General features: G+C 46.6%; 1 protein-coding gene across 1 annotated transcript in view; it reads left to right on the top strand.

Annotated features, from left to right (window-relative positions):
- The first annotated feature begins 8,918 nt into the window (after positions 1 to 8,918).
- The window catches only part of LOC128120596 (Y-linked testis-specific protein 1-like), a 30,728-nt gene continuing 19,246 nt past the window's right edge, over positions 8,919 to 20,400 (top strand). The window contains exon 1 of the mRNA XM_052754751.1: positions 8,919 to 9,309. The gene's annotated coding sequence lies outside the window, so the exon portion shown is untranslated. The remainder of the gene's footprint in view (positions 9,310 to 20,400) is intronic.

Genomic DNA, 20,400 nt, shown 5'->3' with positions numbered 1-20,400 from the left:
GTTTCAGAGGGAAATTTTTAAGACTCTATCAGGGCTGCTTGCTATTTTGAATTAAGATTCTGTAATTCTTGTCATCTGGGGCTGTAGAGTCAGCCACGATTAACAAGAGACCAGAACCATTGAAGTGAAACCTTTGCATTATTGGGACAATTGATGCTGACCAACTGAAACTTAGAAATTAACAGTGATTTAAGAAAAGACCAACATCACTGAGGAGAAATCTTCTGGGTAGTGTTTCCCAACAGGACAAAGAAGCTGTGTTCTGGGAGCAGCCAAGGTTGTACCTTGTGCTGGCAGTGGACTTGGTGATGTGTAAGAATCAACCAGGTGATACTGGTTTTGAATGCATGAAGGGGTCATGGAGAGCAGCTGACGCCTGGCACTATGAGAGGTCAGGAGAGGCCATTGGTGAAGGTGTAGCTTCAGTGTGGTTGAAGACCCAGGATTGAAGGGGTCATGCAGAGAAGTTGAGGCTTGGCACCATGAAGAGAGCCTATGAGAGGCTATCCTTTCAGATAACTCTAGCTTGTGTCAAGTTGATGTAAAACTAGCCAGCACACAGAGAGAAGGCAGAAGAGGCTATCACAACCCATAGAGCTGGAGTGACAGGCAGCTGTGAACCATCCGCCATGAGTGTGTGCTCTCAACCAATGAGACATTTCTCTAGACCACCATTGTTCACTTTGAACCAATCACAGGCACTTATTCTCACCACTCACAGCCCTGCCCCTTAGAACCAGCTGCCACGGTAGTCCCTCCAACTAGGGGAAGTTCGCCCCCTACTGTCCAAAGTGGAAATGACTCACATGGGTTTGTGATCCAAAACAAGTCTAGTTGAGTTTCAGACAGTCTTAGCTGAGGCTGTAGCCCCAACAGCCAGCCCGTGTCTTTGCACAGTTGTTGGGGCATCTGTGGTGTGTTCTGCTGCTGGTATAGAGTTAGTCCCTCTGGCTGGTAGACTGCTAATCCTTTTGTCTCAAGGCAGGCCAGAGAGCAACCACTGCCAATTAGAGTCAAACTGCCCCATCCTCCATGTCCTTGCTTATTTACAGGAAAACAAACATTAGAAGAAACGTTTGAAAGTTTTTTTAAGCCTTGTAGTTAACGCTAACAACAATTCAACAGATTTCGACAACATCTTCACCATTCTTGACACCTGCCCAATGCCCTGGAGATGTGGGGTCCCCTCATCTGTCTGCGGGTGACAATGAGGCCAACAGTGAAGCCAGAGGTTTTCTTTTCATACATTCAGGACTTGGGGCCTAGTCACCTGCAACTAGAGGAGTCCTGATGGGTACCATCTTCTCTCACGCTACTTCTATCCTCATGAACATCCCATTTTCTTCCTGTTCACACTCTCTCCTGGATCTGCCTCTTTTTGAGTGCACCATGCCTGTCAAAGAAAGGCAAATCTTCATCCATTCTTCGGGCCAACTGTTTGCTTTGTCACAGGTCCCCATGGAGAGGCCAGCGGATCCCACTCCTGGGATTCTGAGTCCTGGACAGACACTAATGGATCATTTAAGGGATGGGAGTTGTCATTCATGACTGCAGACCCCACAACCTCAGACAACACAGATTTGCTATATTGTACAGCTGCCATGTAACTTTCTCTAGGGACTTGGTTTCTTCCCAGACCTTAAAATGTCTGTAAAACACACTCTGCATCCCACCCCACCTCTGCTCCTTGCTTTTTCCTTTGCGACTCTGAATTATGAATTTATCAAGGGGTGGGCAGAGCTCCCCTGTCTGCTGCCAGACATGTGGGAAGATGAGCGGCAGAATCTTCAGTGCCTTGGCAGGGAGAGCCAGAGAGAAAGCCATGCCAAAGTCCCATCTGCTCTGACTTTACCACACTGAAAATTTAAGAGCCTTGATGTGACCTTCCCAGGTCTTAGAGGGCAGCCATAGATGAGGGGAAATTGGGGGACACTCATGGGCTTGAAAACTCTTCCCATCACTGCTAGCCTGGAAGTACTGCGTCTTTGCATATATCGTTACTATCTAAGCAAGCTACTAGAAAGAGAAAGAGAAGGAGGTCCGGACACTTGCTGCCTGTTATTCACAGGAATCTGCTGATATGGTCCCCAGTGAAGTCACTTGGGTCAGACTGGCGGGAAGAAAGGATCTAAACATGGCTGCCAATGGACCCTTAGATGATGGTGCTAAATTGTCTCTTGTGTGGGAGAAATAAAGGAGCCTACATGCTAGGTATCCTAGGAAAAATCCTGGAATAGAAAGAGAAAATTAGACAAAAAAAACCAAAGGAACAGGAGCTGGAGAGATGCCTCAGAGGTGAAGAACACTGACTGCTCTTGAACCTGGGTTCAAGTCCCAGTACCCACATGGCATCTCACAACCATCTACAATTCCAATTTCGGGGCATTCAATGACTTCCATGAGCACCAGGCATGCTCATGGTAAAAAAATGGAATGTGGCCACAGCAGTGTATCAATACTGGTTCATACTGACATACAATAATAATGCAGTAATCCCCCTTCTCAGTAAAGGACATCCTCCAATAACCCCAGTGGGTGCCTGGAACCACAGAGTGTATTGAACCTACAAGCACCATGTCTTTCCTTGAGTACATGCACCTCTGAGCAAGTTTAACTTATAAATCCCCACAGTATAAGATTAAGAATAGCAACCAGTGCTCACAATACAAAACCCGTTTTCCCCCTGACTGAGCTGATAATTTTTTTTCCTTTTATATTTTCACTTAAAGGAAGCACACTACACAGATGGCATGTGTGAGTCACTTTTGGATTTGGGGGATTCTTGTTAAGCAACATGAGTTGCTTTAGACCAGCCATAGGATCAACAAAATCACATTAATCTGATCCCCAAAATAGCTGCCAGATGATTAATGGGAAGGTAACATATACAGCCTGGTCACAGTGAACCTGGCCAAGTTCTGATTGGGATGAAGGAGCACGAGGTGGAATTCCATCACACAACCAAGATGGTGCACTATTTAAAACTTACAAAGTTTTTTTTTTTCTGGAATGTTCTATTTAATACTTTCAGACTCTAGATAAGTGTACGAAAAACTGAGGAAAAGCCATGTGGATTGTATTATATAGGAACTTGCTGTATGACAGGGAATTAAAAGACACCTTGTCCCAGGGATTATGAGTTTCCCAAGCGACCTTAGGTAAGTTCCAGCTCCTCCCTATCCCTGGGTCTGCGACATGAGTGGGTCAACTTTGATCACCTTACGGTAATAGGATGTTCATCAAAGTGTTCTTGGATGGTTTCTGCTGAGCTATTATCCCCTGACCCAGAGAAAGCTGGCAACGTTTTCTTTCTGAAAATGACCATTAGATTAGGTTGGTTGGTTGGTTTTCTTGGTGCTGTAACAAAATATTTGATAAGAAACAAATTAAGGAAGCAAGGATTCGTATTGGCTTATAAGCCAAGGGTGTGGTCCATCACGGTGAGGGGCATGGCAGCAGGAGAGGGAGGCCGTTGGTCAAGTGGCATCCACAGTCAGGAAGCAGAGAGAGATGAATGCTGGTGCTCAGCTCCCTTTCTCCTTTTAATTCAGTCCAGGATCCCAGCCTAGGGAATGGCGTTGCCCACATTCAAGGAGGGTCTTCCCTTCTAAACTGATCTAATCTAGAAAACTCCTCACAGAGACACACAGGAGTATGTATCCTGGATGATTCGGTGTCTCCTAAAACTGACAAAGAAGACGAACCATTGTAACCATACAGCAAGTATTGTCATTTTTAAAAACAATATGCCTGTCATCCATGCCCAACTCTGCCCTTGTACTGTGGAAGCATCCGTTAAGGTTATGTGGCTGGGTCCCACTTCAGTTTTATTTACAAACCAACAGGTGATCCCGTATTTCATCTGCAGGTCATAATTTTCTGATCCTCTACTCCAGACTCCTGGTTTACAGTACCAGCTTTTAAAAACTGGTCATTTGGGGGCTGGAAAGATGGCTCAATAGTTAAGAGTACTGGCTGCTCTTGCAGAGGACCTGGGTTCAGTCCCCAGGACCCACATTTCACACCCTCTCTGGCCTTCTTTTGAGCACATATAGTGCATAGACAAAAATGCAGGCAGAAACACCCATTCACATAATATAAAAACAAACATCTCTTAATGTTGTCAATATTCTCTCTAAATATGATTTAATTTCTCTGGAGAGTATCCTGAACATCCAATTTCTAAAATTCTCCAACAGAAGTCTAGTGTATGTACAATCATAGCTGAGCATGTCCATTAGAAAGGGTTCAAAAGGATTTTTTTTTAGGTGTGGCATAAGAAAAGTAACTGAAGGTTAGATGAGGAGATTTTTCCTGTGGGTGAAATGGAAATAGAATTGGGATGCTGAGCATTCTAAAAATAGAATTCTGTCTCTTCACATGTCCTCCCTCTGTTACTCAAGGCAAAAAAACAGCCAGATCTAAAGACTCTATTCTAGGATCAGTTGCACACGTCCCCAAGGGGACAAAAACCTGTAGTGTATGTCACTGCCTTTGAATGTGAATTGAAATCTTCACAGGTATTATGATATGAACATCTGTAGATGACCGTATCCACTGCACTTACTAAGCTACACCTTTTTTTTTTGCAATGTTCCTGTCAGGTGCTTTTAGTGTCCTTCCCATGTTTAATGTCCTTTTGTTAATAATTTTATGTTTATTTTAGGTTTTTAAGGTCCTGTGTATCAGGCCCTCTGCAGCTAATAATCTCTATACCACAGGCCTCTTTTAAAAAATATTTGTATTTTATATGTATGAGCATTTGCCTGCACGTATGTATGTGCACCACATGCATGCAGTATCCATGGAAGCCAGAAGAGGGTGTCTGATCCCCAGAAACTAGAGTTGCAGTAGTTGTGAGCTACTATGTGGGTACTAAGAATAAAACTTGGGTCCTCTAGAAGAGTAGCCAGTCCTCTTAACTGCTGGAGCTTCCATTGCATGGGCCGAGGTCTTGGGTTTTGTGAAAGGGGGAAATGGAGCTGAGAACCAGCTGCCTGAAGGCCCCTGCCACCAGGGTTTCCACACCATGATGGTCTGAACACTCTGGGAGTCCAAGACCAACCCTTTCTCCTCGAAGTTGTTTTTGTCATGATGTTTTATCACAGGGACAGGAGAGTAAAGGACGAGATGCCCTCACAACCTGACTGCCGTTCTGTTCAGTAAGTGGGGGGGCACGGTAACAGCTAGGTGTCAAGACTCTTGACCGCCTTTATCATGAACAAAAGGAAGCTTTTTTCTGGAAAGTTCTGACAAAATCATTACAGGGAGATAGGGCATCATGATAGCTACTATGGTTTATCATGATGTAGTAGAAATTTATTATAATGGCAGTTATGATTTAACATGGTGAAATCACAATGTATTAGGATGTAATGTGATGCATCATGACACACGAGAAATTTGTTACGGTACAATGGCTACTTAGAATGTACTAGAAACTTATTGTCATGCAGAGGTCATGATAGACAATATGATGTAATCCTACACTACAACAGAATTTCTCTGTCATATAATAGGTCATAACAGATCTGATGGTTTTTCACGACGAAATGGAAATGCATGATAATGTAACACTTCACAGCGGGTGCCATGGTTTATTGTGATGCCATGGCTCCGTCCTTATCACATAAAAGGGAGGCGACTTCATCCTTATGCAACAAACTATTTTCTCCCCGTTCTAGAGAGGTAATTTGGTGAAGCGTCCTTGACCTGCAGAGCTCAGGCTTCCTGTCGCTTTCAGTCAGACGTGAGGTCGTCACACACACTCCGAGGCTGGTGGCTTCTTCTAGCTCAGACACTGAACCCATAGGACATTTCAAACCTACCACTATCTCCATGCTGGAGAATGTCAGGCAGGAGATTACTTTGTGGAATTTTTGTAACAGAGAATGCTGCCTGAGGGGGGCGATCACACAGTGATGTCACCAAAATCCTCCTTGTGACGAAAGTGAAAAGTTTGTGTGCCTCGTGAGAAATATTTAGTGTCTGGCTTTGGTTCCAATCTGGGGGCAGAACAAAGAAAGCTACATAAGATTTTCCTGAGGCATTCATCAGGAGCACTAGATGTCTGTCTATCTATTGGCCCAGCTTCCTACTGCATTCCCAGACAGGCAACCCTTCTGAGATCACACAGCAGAATTAACCCCACTTCCAGATAACATTTAATCCAGACCAAAGCCTTAACGATTTTAACACTCCCCCCCAATACTAAACACAACCCCAAATCCCATAATTTGCCTTTGCTAACACTTTCATGTTGAGAAAACTTCACAAAGCCCCATGGCCTATGTTTTCTCCAGTTGCTGCAAGTCGATAAACTCCAATCTGTTCAATAACAAGATCAAAGACCGGCCGCGCTCTCCTGATCTCCAGGCTTTGTTCCTGGTGCTTAAATAAATCGGAAGCTCATTACCGGTTTTTATTTAGTTAGCCAGGCTGCAAATATTAAGTCATGTACATCTTTTCATTGTTTAACTGGACTCCAAGGAATCCTGGGGAAAGACCTTAGAGAGCCTAGAAAGCCAGGCCACTCATTATTAGCACTCATTATTGTCACAACCACTCACAGAACAAAAGCAGAAAGTACTCACAACAACTGCATCCCACCACAGAATAATAGAAACAGAGAGGAGGTCCAGAGATTGGTGTCTGAAGCTTTTCAATACCAAGAAATATAGGGACATATGAAGAGTGCTTGCTGCTCTTACGGAGGACCAGAGTTCCCAGCACCCACCTCAGACGGGACCCAACCACCTGTAACTCCAGCTCCAGGGAATCTGGCACCCTCTCGTGGTTTCTGCAGGTACGCACACTCACATGCACTTACACTCATGCATATAAGTGAAAAACAAAAATAAAATAAATACAGTAAGTGAGTGATAGGAGATGAATGAAGAGTTGATAAGTTAGGATGGGAATCAAAAATGATTGATGTCACAGTGAAGATTTTAAAAATAAACAGTGAGCACCCTGCCCCAATTTTTTCTCAGTGATCAAACGATAGGAATCATTGAGCCACACTGCCCTGTAGTCACCCACAAAGGACCACTGTGCCCAGTCTTGCTAAAGAAATGGGCTCCTCAGAAAATAAATACCAGAATGGGGAAAAAGCTCACCTTGATCTCCATCAACAAGTCCAGACACCACTACGCAGCCAGCCTCCTGGGATCTTCCCACAGAGAACACTCCAGGTGGCCTAACAGTCATGTCATTTCTTTCCATTGAGATGGAAGTCTGTCCTTCAAAAGAAGAAATGAGAATACACCCTGAAACTGAATTGGAAATTTTAAGGCCAACTGAGGAAATCCTACATCCAGTCTTGGTCCAGCTCACAGTCCCTGGCTGAGCCATTCCATTCTGGTCCCATGGTCTCCAGGTTCAAGGTACCAGGGGTTCATTAGAGTGAAGGAGTGGACTACATAGCTTATTCCTAATAAAATGAAAAATGCTGAGCCCCACACCTAGTCTCTGGGCATCAATTTCTATTCAGAATTTAGCCCTAGGCTCAGAAGCTCTTATTTGTGAGCAAAACTGAGACCAAGTAGATTTCATAATAATTATAATTTTTTGAAATAACTTATATCTCCAGGGATGTCACATGATCAGCAGCCGCATGGCAGGAAGTTCCAGGCTGGAGGGTTTTGCATGGAAAGTCTTTCTTCATGGGAGAGTTCAGAGATCATTCCTCCAGTGGAAGCTGAACCTCTCCGACAAGTGAATAAGGAATAGAGTTGACCACCATGAGCAAGCGCCTGAGCAAACACATGCACACACAGGGACACATGTGTACACCTACACACACACATATTGTCCATCTTGGCATGCACACACAGGGACATATGTGTACACATACACACGTATCATGCATTTTGGACTTCGATGAAGAAAAGTCTTCATGATGACATGACTTTCTTTTGGGAGTGGGGGGTGACAGGAGGCAGGTAGTCACACGTAGAGTTCATGTTTAATGTGAACCATTAAGAACCAGCCAAGCCACTTCCCTCAGTGAGTCCCAGAAGCCGCACCCCACAGTCCACGTGTCATGCTCTCTGTGGTAACCCTTGCTGCTGTCAGGTGCATCTTCTTCTTTTTGGAAAACAGGCTCTCCCTTGTAACCTAAGTTGATTTGAAACTAACGATTCTTCTGCCTCAGCCTCCTCAGTGCTGGGGTGACAGGGGTGCACCATCATGACTGACCTTCAGTGCCATCAGTTTGTCGTCGTCTGGGGCATCTATGTGTGTTGTATGCAGGCTCGTGTGTGCGCACCTTTGCATAGATGTGGGTACACACGGGCAGCGGTTTTGCAGTGTCTGTGCTGGTAGAGGCCAAGGCTGCTGGGCCTCCCCTACCACTCTCCACCCTTCTTCAGTAAAGCAAGGTCTCTCGGCTGACTCCAGAGCTCATCGGTCCAACAAGTCTAGGCAGACAGTCTCCTCTGTAGATTCCCTGGCTCTCCTCTTAAGGGTGGGGAAGAGCCACCGTAAATGTGGTCAACACCGTCCCACGGGCTGCAGTCCGAGACTGAGCAAAAAGAAGAAAGTAAGCTAAGCACCAGCCTTTCTCTCTCTCTCTCTCTCTCTCTCTCTCTCTCTCTCTCTCTCTCTCTCTCTCTCTCTGCTTCCTGACCGAGGATGCAATGCTCATCTTTTTTCGGTGAAGAATTTACTCAAATATCTTTCCCATTTAAAAATATTGCATTGCTTCTTTTGGGAATTTTGTACAATGTATTCTTGTCATAATCACTCCTCAATTCTCCCTCCAACTCCTCCCGGATCCATCTGCACCTCCCACCCCAACAACATGCACTGAATTTGTGTCCTCATTTTTCATATTTATAAATGCTGCCTGTACACTGCCGGGTGGGGAGCGGTCCTCCAGAACGTGATAGGTCTACCAGAGCCACACCCTTAAAGAAAGCTAACTCCTTCGCCCAGAAGCCATCAACTGTCCACAGCTCCTTGGGGAGTGGTGGGGACTCATGGACTCCTTTCCTACTCCGTGCTGGAATGTTGGACTGGCTTGATTGTGCTCAGGCAGATGCTGTGTGTTCATGAGTACAGATGTCCCATCACATCCAGAAGACTCAGATCCCTTCTGGGCATCCCTGAGGACCTCTGGCTCTTACAGTCTTTCCACCCTGGCTTCCAAGATGGTCCCTGAACCTTGAGGGTGTGTAGTGGGTAGCTGTTCTGTCTATGACCTTGAAGCACCTAAAGATGCAGCAGTTAACTGCTCCACCTGACTATGACCTTGAAGTACATTCCCCCGGGGCACGGCCTCTCTGACCCTTACGACCTGGGATGCACGTAAGTATCGCTTTCTTTACTCCATCGTGGGACTTGGATGCGGGACTGATCCAGGTGGCCGGAACAGCATTCCAGAACCTGTATCAATTCTGTTCTGTACAGTGAGTTTTTCCCCTTAATAAATCCTTTGCCCTTTAAACAGACTCCATGGATTTCTGGTGACAAGGGTGTGGCATAAATGGCCTATTTAGGCTTCCATCTGGAAGGTCAGAGCGTGAGACAATCTAGTCTGGCCTAGAGCCTGGGAATGTCCATCTCACATCCTTCTGCTGAAGCTGCAAATGGGCTAGAGGTTTTGAAGCCGTTTTGAAGATAGCCGTAGAAAGTCTAAAGTGTAGGTCACCAACTCTCATCCAATTGACGTGTTTCACAAACAACCAGACCTCTTCACACCAGGGGACTTAGTGCTGAGATATTTGGAGGTGATACACTGGAACCCCTGCTCATGTACAGCAGTGTTAGCTATGCAGCAGCAAGGGTGAGTGGGTGCCCACCGGTGTCCTGACCGCACACAGTCCCATTCACCCACCTAGCTGACTCCGTCTGAGGATGCAGGAGAACTCCCATCACCTGAGTGGCTTCAAGACCTACAAGCTTCATCCTCCCTTGCAGCTGATCTCATGCTGGGAGGGAGAGACAATAAGCCAACATCAAAGGAGCACATGGGAGGTCTTCAGATAGGTGTGCATGTTATGGAAGGAGTCAAAAAGTGACAGGAAGCGCACCCTGGTGGTGTAGGTCTACTTGTTATGCCAACATGGGAGGTTGAGGCAGGAGGATTGCATGTGTTAGGCCTAAATGAGCTACAGAGAAAATTCAAATCCAGCTGGGGCAACTCAGTAAGACTCTGCCTCAAATAAAAATGTAAGCAGAGGGGCTGGAGAGATGGCTCAATGGTTAAGAACACTGGCTGTTCTTCCAGAGGTCCTGAGTTCAATTCCCAGCAACCACATGATGGTTTACAACCATCCGTAATGAGATCTGGCGCCCTCTTCCGGCCTGCAGGCATACATGCAGGCAGAACACTGTATACATAATAAATAAATAAATCTTTTAAAAAATGTAAGCAGAGGGCTGGGGATAGCCCAGTGGTAGACTGCTCAACTAGTATGGACAAGGCTTGGGTTCAATCAACTCCCACAATCATGAGGCAAACAAAACAAAACAAAACAAAAAAAAAAAAAAACACTCTGGCCACTCTAGAATGGAAGGCTGTGTAGAGGGTGTCAGCCTGATTGATGCCAAGACAAAGCCACCAGGCAGATATCTGAGGAAAGAGGGGGCCCAGATCCAAGAAATAACAGCAGGTGCAAAGGTCCTGTGGTAGGAGAGACAGAAAGGGGCCAGAGTGGCAGACTAAGTCCTGAGGAAAGCTAGGTGGCTGAGCACTGGAGAGCCTGCTTGAGGCAAGAGTGATTCAGCAGAGAAAAGTACAACCAGTGTCAAAGCCAAAACAGCATTTCTTCACAGAGGCTGTTGGATGGGAATAAAGCTGTCTCGTTTCTAGGAAACACCAGACCACCATCCACAAGGACACAGAAGGCCCGTGCACGGAGCCACCTCAACATCCGTGACTGGCTGTGGCACTATTAACACTGTGATAGACACAGAGTGGGCGAGGACCAAACTGCTCATCTCCATGCCATTAGACAACAAAGAGGAGGGTGCCCGACCCCTTAGCCTTTTCCAACCTTTACCGCATCACTCGGATGTGATTTTTCTAAATGTCACCAGTGTCCCCAGAAGCCTCCCAGAGCTCGGACAGACCCTCCCTCATTTGTTTATTGCCCTTTCGGTTAAAATCCTTGGGGCCTAAGGAAAACATAATAATGATGGTTTATGGGTGACCTTTTAGCTGGCGCTGTGCTTTTTCTCCTTTTGAGATGTTCTGGTCCTGGTGGAGAGCTGTTTTCCTGCCCCTAATCTGAAGAAAGATAAGAGAAAGAAGGTGGTGTTGGAAGAACCTGAAGGACCCGGTCTTAAGTTTTCACCCACAAATGCCTTTGTCTCCCTGAGCCCTGAGTTCTTCCTATCCCTCCTGGGAATAAAATGATGTCCACAGGAAAGGGAGGTCCAAACAACATCACAGGCGTGATTGTGTGGGACCGGCTCCACACATGGTCTTCCCAGTGTAGACACTACAGGGAGGGTGTCCCTGTGCAAGTCAGAAAACCACGATGCTCTACTCCGAACCTGCCAGGGTCTCTCATTCTACTCAGAGCGAAAGCAGCCACACTCCTTCCAAAAGCTCCTCAAGGCTCAGATCTTTCGTCCCTTCCCCAGCCTGACTTCTCTGGCTTCTCTCCTCCTCCTGCTGCCCCAGGAAGAGCCTGAAACATCTCCAGCAAGAACCAACTATCACATTTGCCCTTGCTGTGTGTGAGACCCTTCCTGGTGAGCCAGGACACAACACGCCTATCACATAAGCTAGGGAACCAGCCCACAACAGACCAAAGCATTGATTCTACCAAAGTCCAACTTGTGTGTGCGTGTGTGTGTGTGTGTGTGTGTGTGTGTGTGTGTGTGTGTGTGTGAATGCAGTACCTGCGGAGGCCAAAAGAGGGCAGCAGATTCCCCTGGAGCTGGAGTTAGAAGCAATTAGGAGGCACCATGTGGGTGCTGGGAACCGAACCCAAGTCCTCTGCATGATTAGTAAACACTCTTAACTACTGAGCCATCTCTCCAGCCCCTCAGTGAGTTTTACGTACTTAGATGATATCATGGGTAAGTGGTTACTTATAGGAGCAGAGATGGTTCAAAGACAGATGCATTATCCAAACTCCAACATGGGTGATGGCTCATAAAAGCTTCACCCCCTGAGTTCCCCACTGGACTTGCAGGCAGATGCACAAGTCAGAGTCTCCCCTTAGCACCTCAGCAGAAAGAGCAGGCATTGGTTGATTCTACAACCTTGGAGAGGAACCCTAGTGAATCCGGCATGTTTTTGAAGTTTGTATACCTCCCCCACCCTGAGTATCTTGAGTGCTGCCCCCACCTTGTTCCTAGAGGGGGTGCTTCTAACGAGAGGAAACTGCTGGATACTGCTCTTGGTATCTCCTGTGAGGGCTACCAGCTCCATCTCTTAGTACTGTCCTGTCTCTAAACAGAATGTCAAGCACAGCCTGGGTTTTTCTACATACACCCCACCCCCCACAAATTGCTCTTCTCCTCCATTTTATAAATTACCAGCGACTGAGTCATACTTAATCCCTGTATCTATTTCCTGTCCCCTCCAGAATGGAATCTTTCTGGGGGACAAGGACGTCTAATGTTCTCTAGGAACTAGGCCAGCTTCTGTCACTTGGGAAAGATCTGCTGACGGTTGGGGGACAGTTTGAATGGAATGGATGACGTGCGCAGTGGTGTGAACGGAGAGGAGCAAAGCCACTTCAAGGCACCCCCCCCAAGGGCGTGTGATGTGAGGGCAGCCCAAGGGCAGCCACTTTGTGATGGTTACATTATCTTTTTAATGAGATAATTAATTAATTCATCAGTGCTCATTAACCTCGGTGCCCAGCCCTGGCTTGAGCAACGCTTGTGTGGAAGAAGAGGGCAGGAACAAAAAATGCATAAAGCCAATTGAAGCCAAGGTCAGTGTCGGAAGAGCTCTCACCCTGCTTACACACTTACACACACCCATGAGGAAAGAGAACAAATTAAGACGGTCAATGAGAGGTGGTGACAGGGACAGTTCTATAGACCTCACATAGCATCTGTGTGTGCCGGTGCACATACACATATGCGTGGCGGCCAGTGGACGTCCTTAGGTGTTGTTCCTTGGTTTGTTGTATTTTGTTTTTATTTTTGAGACAAGGTCTTTCCTTGGCCTGAAATCTGCCTACTAGGGTAGACCAGCTAGCCAGTGAGCCACAAGGATCCCCATGTCTCTACCTCCTTACCACTGGGATTAAAAGATCCAGTGTGGTGGTGCACGCCTTTACTTCCAGCACTCAGGAGGCAGAAGCAGTCAAATCTCTGAGTTTGAGGCCAGACTGATCTACAGAGCAAGCTCTAGGACAGCCAGGGCTACACAGAGAAATCCTGTCTCAAAAAGAAAAAAACACTGCCTCACAACCAGTTTTTTCCCCCATACTTCAGGGAGTGGGAAATCAGAGTTGGGTCCTTGCACTTACAAGACAAGCCCTTCATCGGCTGAGCTATCCCCTCAGCCCTCAGAGAATTGTTTTTAATTGGCATTAGACATCATCAGGGACACCTTCAAGCACTAAGATTTGTTGCACAGAACTAAAAAAAAAATCAGAACCAGAAAATAATACTGATCAAAAGTAACAAAAGTAAAAGACTTCTAGGACAAAGCCAGAGGACACCACACACCAGCGCCCACTTCTCTTTACAAAGCTGCACAGATGGGGCCTGGTTCTTCCAACAGTGCCAATGACCACACATGGGGCGGATGCCCAGCAAGGAGGCTCACCCGACCCATGGTGATGGGAGTTCTTAGTAGGGTCAGCCACATCCGCACATACACCGTTGAGTCTCCCCAGCTCTTCCGAATACCCGACTGATGCCCCGAGACACTGACCATCTCATATGATTCAAGGCTGACTGAAGACTGAGCCTCACTTTGAAATATGTGGCATTTGGACAGCTCACACTTGCTGAGGTAATCCTTCACGGTACAAAAATACATGGTCATGATTTAAATTTAAAAAAAGAAACTGAGACAGTTTGCATAAAGGCAAGCACATTTTAGAACCGGGGAGATGGCTTGGTCAGGAAGGGGATTGCTACACAAGCATCTGGGTTCAGAGTCCCAGAAGCCACATGAAAAGTAAGGCACACCTGTGTGCACCCCATAACCCCGGCACTGAGACAGGAGGGTCCCTGGTGCTCACTGGCCAGCCAGGCTCCCTGCATCACCTCAGAAAAACGAGGTAAACAATGACTGAGGAAGACACTCAGCCCGAACATCTGGCCTATACACATACATGTGCATGGGCACACATCCGCAAACACCGACGCACACACACAGTTAAAGACAATGAATTAAAACTCAAAGACTTCCCACTGAGTCGTCTATCAAAGGAACTGGGACAAGAGAAGGATAGCATGTGGATGGCAGACAGGGGGGCTTCCTGCGTGAGGTAGAAGATGAGGGAGCACGGCTCTGTCTAGAGAGATGGAGAGGACCCAAATTCCAGACATCCTTTAGGTACGGGCACATTTGACATTGCCAGTTACAAAGCTAGCTTGCAACTCAGATACCTTCACAAAAGACTGGGAATTTTATTGTTCAAATACCTCATTTCTAAGTTGCCTGCTGTCCGTGAATGAGAATTTCAAATCGGCTTAACAGCACGCTATACATGTTCATTGATTCCAGGGCCATATTGAGCCAAATTCCCTACTTAATTGGGCTCTAATATTATGAATCCACTTTTAAAGATTACTGAGTTGGCCTTGGGTCACATAAGAAGATTACAGAGACGACACTCTGAGTAATGTTGCAACCCAAGGGCCAGGATGGGTATTACACAGTTGTCACCTATATGAGAATCTGCTCCATCCCTCAGCAGCTCAGTTTTAGGATCAAGTCAGCCAAGGCTGCTGGGTCTAATGAGAAGGAGAGAATGTGTGAGAGTCTGGAGGAGGTAATGGACTAGAGGGCTGAGTCTCAGGACTCATAGACTGACAAATACCCAGCTCGGGATGTGGACGTGTCTGCCATGCTTTGGATCTGGAGTGTCTCTGTTGTGAAACATGGTCCTCTTCATTGGGTCTGCAGTGTCTGCTTGCAAGTGGCCACCATATTAGGGATTGTTGGTTATTGATGTCACTCTAGCAGAAGGAGGTGATGGGGAGGCTTACTAGACCCTCGCCCAAGATTCCAGCTGTGCCTCTCAGCCATCCGTGTGCAGTTCTGCCCTGGCTGCAGGTGCTCTGGGGCCTTAGGGCTGTGCTCAGGGCTGGGGACAGGAGATTGAGCGGACTCTGTCTGTATTGCTACCACACTGTGTGCAGATCTCCTAGTGTAGACATGTTGGGATCCCTGTCCTCATACTCTGCAAACAAGCCCCATAAACTCACTGGTTCCCCAGGGTGAATTTTGATAGAGGCATATTTATGTTTGCCCATGAGACATAAGGAAGAGTGCATGGTATTGTTCAAGCCTCCCCAGGGAAGGAATTCTTACTGCAGTCCCCCAAAAGCATGTGTGTTAAAGGGGTGGTCCTCAGCTTGGCATCGTAGGAAACTGTGGCCTAGAGGGAGGTGTCAGGCCATCATGAGTGTGTCTCTTAAGAACAGTGGGTCTCAACCTTCCTAACGCTGTGACCCTTTTATACAGTTCCTCATGTTGTGGTGACCACCCCCCCAATTATAAAATTATTTTTGTTGCTATGTCATGACTGTAATTTTGCTACTGTTATTAATTGTAATGTAAATTTTTTTTTAGTTAGAGGTTTGCCAAAGGGGTTGTGACCCACAGGTTGAGAACCACTGTTTAAGAGGGTCACGGGCAATTTCTTCCCCTTTTATCTTTTCTTTCTTGCTACTGTGAGGTGAGCAGCCCCTTCCACTATAGACTCCTGTCACAGTGGGCCTCACTACAAGCCTGAAAGCAACGAGGCTAAAACCCGTGGGACACAAATCAAAAACAAACCTTTCCTGTGTTAAGTAGACTCTCTCCGGCATTTTGTGATAGTAACAGAAAGCTAGCACATTAAGTGTCCTTACCTATTAAAATCTGAGAAAGTCAGAGAGATGGGTCAGTACTTAAGAATACTGGGGCTGGAGAGATGGCTCAGAGGTTAAGAGCACTGGCTATTCTTCCAAAGGTCCTGAGTTCAATTCCCAGCAACCACATGATGGTTTATAACCATCTGTAATCTGGTGCCCTCTTCTGGCCTGCAGGGATGCAGGCAGAACACTGTATGCATAATAAATAAATAAATAAATATTTAAAAAAATACTGACTGCTCTTGCAGAGGACACAGGATCCATTCCCAGAACTCACATGATGCCTCACAATGGTTTGTAATTTCAATCCCAGAGGATTTGGCACCCTCTTCTGGCCTCCACAGGCACTGAACACACATGATACACAGACACACATGCAGACAAAACACCCATACACATAAAAGGAAAACCAGCAAATCTTTTTCAAACATCTAAGAAGGCTAACAAAACACACAGTGTTTTACATTCTGATATTTAACAAATGAATATTTTTAAATATACACTCCCAAATGTGTCAATAGTGTTCTGAGACTGACAACAACCCTGAGTTCTTACATGTTCCATTGTAAAATGTCACCTCTCCCATCTTCCTCCCCACTTCCCACTCTGGACACTTAAGTTACACATCCAAGAAGACATGTGTTACTTCCAACAAATACATTTCATTTAAAAATTGATCACTGGCAAAGCCAGGCATGATGGTACACACCTTTCATCCCAGCAGCATTCTAGAGGCAGAAGTCGGTGGATCACTGTGAGTTGGAGGCCTAGCCTGGTCTGCAGAACAAGTTCCAGGCCAGCCAGGACTACATAGTGAAACCCTGTCTCAAAACTAACAATATAAGTACTGGATAAAGAAATAAGTTGAAAATGCTTATTGAATCCCTAACCTGAATAAAATGAATCATCATTAAATTAAAACCACAGCGTCTGTACCTAGAGGGTGGAAGCTGAGGACGCCACAGAGCAGAGCATGTTGTTTGTCTCATTAAACACCTGCCCATGACTGATTCAGGAGTAACGGCAAACACAGTTTGGTCCCACTCTTCGTGATAACCCGCTGGGCAGGATGGTAATAAACTGTCACGTTATCTCTCTTTCCCTTAAGCCATTGTCTTGGTGGGAGGGGGCACCCCACACCAATAAACAACGAACTGCTAATACTAACAGCTGATGTGGGGTGCGTGGCTGCTTCAGAGCAATATAAAGTACTTTTCAGATTTTGCCCAAGGCCTGTGGAAAGGACCAAACTCAGTGGTGATGGGGAGGGAATTATCCTTTCCATTTCCAAATGCAAAGCTATAGTTCCACAGGGTTCTTCTGAATGGCAGCTGAAATGTTGATCGTTGCTGTTCTCTTGACTGTGAGGTGACCAGGCAGGAAATCCACTGTCACGTTCCTGTGCAACGCACAAATGCAAGAGAGGGTCTCCCACCTCCAGATGCAGAGCTCTGGGAATCAGTTCCTGGGTGGAGCCACCATATGACACCTGAGAAGCTTCCCATGATGCCCCTTGGGTGCCAGACTGCTTTACTTCCTCTCTGAAGAGCTTCTTGGGGCTGTGAACTGGGTTACCTAGGAAGGTGAAGTAGCATCCCTTTCCAAAGAAGAGAGTGGACATCATGTGGACCTTTGAAATGATTCCCCCACATGTTAAAGAGCATCCACTCGGGGATGGAAAGGTGACTTGGCTGATGAAGTGCTTGCTTTGACAACATGAATATTCAAGTTCAATCCACATCATGCACATACACTCAGCCAAGGTGTGCAGATGCATGACTGGGCTGGGGAGTGGAGACAGGTATGATACCTGGGGTTCCTGGACAGCCTCACCTAGCTGATGATTCCAAGCCAGTGAGAGATCTGGTCTCAAAAGAAACAAAATGGTAGATAACACCTGAGGCTGTCCTCAAGTCTCCATATTCATGCGCGTGCACGCACATGTACACACACACACACACACACACACACACACACACACACACACACACACACACAGAGTATCCATTCATAGTTTCTTTACATTTTTGTTTTTGTTTTTTTGAGACAGGGTTTCTCTGTGTCGTTTTGGTGCCTTTCCTGGGTCTCACTCTGTAGACCAGGCTGGCCTTGAACTCACAGAGATCCACCTGGCTCTGCCTCCCAAGTGCTGGGATTAAAGGCATGCGCCACCACCTCCTGGCTCTTTGAATTACATTTTAAAATATTTATTTGTGCCAGGTGGTGGTTGCACACACATACCATAGTGGTCATGTGGAAATTATAGGTCATCTACAAAAGTCAGTTCCCCCCTCACCATGTGAGTCCTGAGGCTCAAACTTAGGCCATCGGTCTTAGCAGCAAGGGCCTTTACACCCCGAGCCATCTCATCTGAGCCTATTCAGCACATCTTAACCCCAAGTTCCCTCTTCTGGTTCCAAGATGACACCACAGAACAGACACTGTTCTTTGGATACAATGCTCAGTCATTTAGCAGCTTGGCAGAGCATGGCCAGACTCACCCCTCACACGGGTGAGCATCCTCTGGGATCCTTGAAAAGGAATTCCAAAGGACAGCCTTAGCGCCTGTCCCCAAAGTATCCTTCTATTGCCTGAAAGCTGCAGGCAAGTAACAGCTGGTCCCCCTGGGTTCTTTGTTGGTGGTATCAAAGGCATCTCTGTTCAAATGTCATCGATTATTCTACCTACCTCCTCTGCCAGATGAATTGGAGAGAAAGGCAACAACTCCTGATGCTTCTCCAAATTCCCTGGAGGTTTGAGACTGACGGGTGCTCATGTGCCTTTCCCAGGAAGGTTCAAACCCATGCTCACACCCGGGAACGCTCTGTGGCCCTGACTCCTGACCCTCCACCTGCTGATCTCCATACACTCTCTACTACCGATGCACAGAGTTGGGAAGCCAGCTCTCTCCTCCATCATCGGTGTGGACACAGAATGCTGTCAGCCAGTTGATGCTGCTCAAGTCCTGGTGCTTCCTGTACCCTCTGTCTGAGACATGCATCCACCCAGCATCTGGATGGTTTGTCCGTCCCCTCTTCACGTCTCTGTTCTCGCACCTCTGTTTATTTTCCTCCTCCAGACTCAGTCACCTGACCCACCTCAAAGTACTTAAGCTTTTGCTTATTCTCAACCCTCTCTTTGCAACCTAAGTCCAAAGATAAAGGGAATTTTTAACACTGCTGTGGCCCTGAGTCATATCACGCTCACAGACTTTGAACTTTGGGCAGGTCTCAAAAGCCCTCAGAAGCACTGATAAGACAGATATTACTGGAAGGTTGTTCTAGAAGGTCTGGGTGGTACCCAGGAGTTACACTTGTAGTCAGTATTCAGGGATGCTGATGCTGTCGTCATAGGAACCACATCAAGCGCCACCACCTGGCACACAGGGTGTGTTCAGAAAATAATCGCAAAGTGAAAGGATGGATGGAGGGATCGTGGTATCTCCTGCTTACTGATGGATGTTCTTGCCCCTGACAAGTTCTCACCGTGATCGTCTCTTGTGGCCTGGAGTGCCATAAGCATTTCTCCCTCAAATTCAGTACCATGAGCATCTCTACAGACTTGGTATCAGGAGTGTCTCCACATAGACTTCAGCACAGTTCACACCCAACTTCAGGAATTTGGGTTTGCATTCCTAGTAATATCCAACCCTCCCCCACCCAACAAAGCCCATGTCACCGCAGAGACCGTACCGCAGATGGCACGGCTGTGCTTCATCTTTTAACACCATCATCCCGGTTCCCCTCCAGCAGGACTTTCCCATTCATATTTGGGGAGGAACATCACCACCCCATTCATAACAACAAACACACACACACACACACACACACACACACACACACACACACACACACAAAAGAAACATCCTAAGCACCCAATACCCAATGACGGGGGAACAGTCAAGTCAATGACAGTATAGCTGTATCCTGGAATATCTTTCTGCCATAAAAAAAAAATCATGTTTACACAGATTGTTTTAATGGCATCAATAAAATGGCTTTTATATAATCCTATAAAGAATAATGCCAGAGTAACATTCTCTTTGGAACTTGCTCCAGCTGCTGGGGTACTCAGAGGAGACCTCGCCCTATAGACTCACACATGGCAGCTGGTGGGAATGGCAGCCCTGTGCTGGTTAATAGGCATGCCTCGTGAGTTTGTTTTAATGGGGGGGGGGGGGGGGAAGGGCGATGTTTGGTTGGATGCAGGAGGATGGGAAGATGCGATGGAAATAGCCTGGCAAGTGCTTCCTGCCAGGCCCCCAGACTGGATTTAGCTTCTCTATTTAGAGAAGACAGCAACAACTTTATAACAGAGGGATGACGGTTAGCACTCTGGAGCAGGAACTATGCCCAAGGCACGTATTCTAAGCTATATGCGCATATCAGGCAT

Source organism: Peromyscus californicus, unplaced genomic scaffold (assembly GCF_007827085.1).
Source record: "Peromyscus californicus insignis strain IS unplaced genomic scaffold, ASM782708v3 Scaffold_2__1_contigs__length_46816999, whole genome shotgun sequence".
NCBI classification, from domain to species: domain Eukaryota; kingdom Metazoa; phylum Chordata; class Mammalia; order Rodentia; family Cricetidae; genus Peromyscus; species Peromyscus californicus.
Note: the sequence above shows the minus strand (reverse complement) of the source record. Positions and strands in the feature narration are given on the sequence as shown.